The sequence below is a fragment of the Coregonus lavaretus genome (genome assembly GCF_964263955.1).
Source record: "Coregonus lavaretus genome assembly, chromosome: 23".
NCBI classification, from domain to species: Eukaryota; Metazoa; Chordata; class Actinopteri; order Salmoniformes; family Salmonidae; genus Coregonus; species Coregonus lavaretus.
This window is the reverse complement of record NC_140010.1, coordinates 3,439,432-3,443,575: the sequence shown is the minus strand read 5'-3', so window position 1 is coordinate 3,443,575 and position 4,144 is coordinate 3,439,432.

Sequence of the window (4,144 nt, the reverse complement as noted above, 5' to 3'; positions counted from 1 at the left end):
TAGTAGTATCAACCCTCTACAGTAGTAGTAGTATCAACCCTCTACAGTAGTTGTAGTATCAACCCTCTACAGTAGTAGTAGTATCAACCCTCTACAGTAGTAGTAGTATCAACCCTCTACAGTAGTAGTATCAACCCTCTACATTAGTAGTATTAGTATCAACCCTCTACATTAGTAGTATCAACCCTCTACAGTAGTAGTAGTATCAACCCTCTACAGTAGTAGTAGTATCAACCCTCTACAGTAGTAGTAGTATCAACCCTCTACAGTAGTAGTATCAACCCTCTACAGTAGTAGTAGTATCAACCCTCTACATTAGTAGTATCAACCCTCTACAGTAGTAGTATTATCAACCCTCTACATTAGTAGTATCAACCCTCTACAGTAGTAGTAGTATCAACCCTCTACAGTAGTAGTATCAACCCTCTACAGTAGTAGTATCAACCCTCTACAGTAGTAGTAGTATCAACCCTCTACAGTAGTAGTAGTATCCATCCTCTACAGTAGTAGTAGTATCAACCCTCTACAGTAGTAGTAGTATCAACCCTCTACAGTAGTAGTATCAACCCTCTACAGTAGTAGTAGTATCAACCCTCTACAGTAGTAGTATCAATCCTCTACAGTAGTAGTAGTATCAACCCTCTACAGTAGTAGTATCAACCCTCTACAGTAGTAGTAGTATCAACCCTCTACATTAGTAGTATCAATCCTCTACAGTAGTAGTAGTATCAACCCTCTACATTAGTAGTATCAACCCTCTACAGTAGTATTATCAACCCTCTACATTAGTAGTAGTATCAACCCTCTACAGTAGTAGTAGTATCAACCCTCTACAGTAGTAGTAGTATCAACCCTCTACAGTAGTAGTAGTAGTATCAACCCTCTACAGTAGTAGTATCAACCCTCTACAGTAGTAGTAGTATCAACCCTCTACAGTAGTAGTAGTATCCATCCTCTACAGTAGTAGTAGTATCAACCCTCTACAGTAGTAGTAGTATCAACCCTCTACAGTAGTAGTATCAACCCTCTACAGTAGTAGTAGTATCAACCCTCTACAGTAGTAGTATCAAGCCTCTACAGTAGTAGTAGTATCAACCCTCTACAGTAGTAGTATCAACCCTCTACAGTAGTAGTAGTATCAACCCTCTACATTAGTAGTATCAATCCTCTACAGTAGTAGTAGTATCAACCCTCTACATTAGTAGTATCAACCCTCTACAGTAGTATTAGTATCAACCCTCTACAGTAGTATTAGTATCAACCCTCTACAGTAGTATTAGTATCAACCCTCTACAGTAGTAGTAGTATCAACCCTCTACATTAGTAGTATCAACCCTCTACAGTAGTAGTAGTATCAACCCTGTACAGTAGTAGTAGTATCAACCCTCTACAGTAGCAGTAGTATCAACCCTCTACAGTAGTATTAGTATCAACCTTCTACAGTAGTAGTATCAACCCTCTACAGTAGTAGAATCAACCCTCTACAGTAGTAGTAGTATCAACCCTCTACAGTAGTAGTAGTATCAACCCTCTACAGTAGTAGTAGTATCAACCCTCTACAGTAGTAGTAGTATCAACCCTCTACAGTAGTAGTATCAACCCTCTAGAGTAGTAGTAGTATCAACCCTCTACAGTAGTAGTAGTATCAACCCTCTACAGTAGTAGTAGTATCAACCCTCTACAGTAGTAGTAGTATCAACCCTCTACAGTAGTAGTAGTATCAACCCTCTACAGTAGTAGTATCAAGCCTCTACAGTAGTAGTAGTATCAACACTCTACAGTAGTAGTATCAACCCTCTACATTAGTAGTAGTATCAACACTCTACAGTAGTAGTAGTATCAACACTCTACAGTAGTAGTATCAACCCTCTACAGTAGTAGTAGTATCAACCCTCTACAGTAGTAGTAGTATCAACCCTCTACAGTAGTAGTAGTATCAAATCTCTACAGTAGTAGTAGTATCAACCATCTACAGTAGTAGTAGTATCAACCCTCTACAGTAGTAGTAGCATCAACCCTCTACAGTAGTAGTATCAACCCTCTACAGTAGTAGTATCAACCCTCTACAGTAGTAGTAGTATCAACCCTCTACAGTAGTAGTATCAACCCTCTACAGTAGTAGTATCAACCCTCTACAGTAGTAGTAGTATCAACCCTCTACATTAGTAGTATCAACCCTTTACAGTAGTAGTAGTATCAACCCTCTACAGTAGTAGTAGTATCAACCCTCTACAGTAGTAGTAGTATCAACCCTCTACAGTAGTTGTAGTATCAACCCTCTACAGTAGTAGTAGTATCAACCCTCTACAGTAGTAGTAGTATCAACCCTCTACAGTAGTAGTATCAACCCTCTACATTAGTAGTATTAGTATCAACCCTCTACATTAGTAGTATCAACCCTCTACAGTAGTAGTAGTATCAACCCTCTACAGTAGTAGTAGTATCAACCCTCTACAGTAGTAGTAGTATCAACCCTCTACAGTAGTAGTAGTATCAACCCTCTACAGTAGTAGTAGTATCAACCCTCTACAGTAGTAGTAGTATCAACCCTCTACATTAGTAGTATCAACCCTCTACATTAGTAGTAGTATCAACCCTCTACAGTAGTAGTAGTATCAACCCTCTACAGTAGTAGTAGTATCAACCCTCTACAGTAGTAGTATCAACCCTCTACAGTAGTAGTATCAACCCTCTACAGTAGTAGTAGTATCAACCCTCTACAGTAGTAGTATCAATCCTCTACATTAGTAGTATCAACCCTCTACAGTAGTAGTAGTATCAACCCTCTACATTAGTAGTATCAACCCTCTACAGTAGTAGTAGTATCAACTCTCTACAGTAGTAGTAGTATCAACCCTCTACAGTAGTAGTAGTATCAACCCTCTACAGTAGTAGTAGTAGTATCAACCCTCTACATTAGTAGTAGTATCAACCCTCTACATTAGTAGTAGTATCAACCCTCTACAGTAGTAGTAGTATCAACCCTCTACAGTAGTAGTAGTAGTATCAACCCTCTACAGTAGTAGTAGTAGTATCAACCCTCTACATTAGTAGTAGTATCAACCCTCTACAGTAGTAGTAGTAGTATCAACCCTCTACATTAGTAGTAGTATCAACCCTCTACATTAGTAGTAGTATCAACCCTCTACAGTAGTAGTAGTATCAACCCTCTACAGTAGTAGTAGTATCAATCCTCTACAGTAGTAGTAGTATCAACCCTCTACATTAGTAGTATCAACCCTCTACATTAGTAGTATCAACCCTCTACAGTAGTAGTATCAACCCTCTACAGTAGTAGTATCAACCCTCTACAGTAGTAGTATCAACCCTCTACAGTAGTAGTAGTATCAACCCTCTACATTAGTAGTATCAACCCTCTACAGTAGTATTAGTATCAACCCTCTAAAGTAGTAGTATCAACCCTCTACATTAGTAGTATCAAACCTCTACAGTAGCAGTAGTATCAACCCTCTACAGTAGCAGTATCAACCCTCTACAGTAGTAGTAGTATCAACCCTCTACATTAGTAGTATCAACCCTCTACAGTAGTAGTAGTATCAACCCTCTACAGTAGTAGTAGTATCAACCCTCTACAGTAGTAGTATCAACCCTCTACAGTAGTAGTAGTATCAACCCTCTACAGTAGTAGTAGTAGTATCAACCCTCTACAGTAGTATTAGTATCAACCCTCTACAGTAGCAGTAGTATCAACCCTCTACATTAGTAGTAGTATCAACCCTCTACAGTAGTAGTATCAACCCTCTACAGTAGTAGTAGTAGTATCAACCCTCTACAGTAGTAGTAGTATCAACCCTCTACAGTAGTAGTATCAACCCTCTACAGTAGTAGTAGTAGTATCAACCCTCTACAGTAGTAGTAGTATCAACCCTCTACAGTAGCAGTAGTATCAACCCTCTACATTAGTAGTATCAAACCTCTACAGTAGTAGTAGTATCAACCCTCTACAGTAGTAGTAGTAGTATCAACCCTCTACAGTAGTAGTATCAACCCTCTACAGTAGTAGTAGTATCAACCCTCTACATTAGTAGTATCAAACCTCTACAGTAGTAGTAGTATCAACCCTCTACAGTAGTAGTAGTAGTATCAACCCTCTACAGTAGTATTAGTATCAACCCTCTACAGT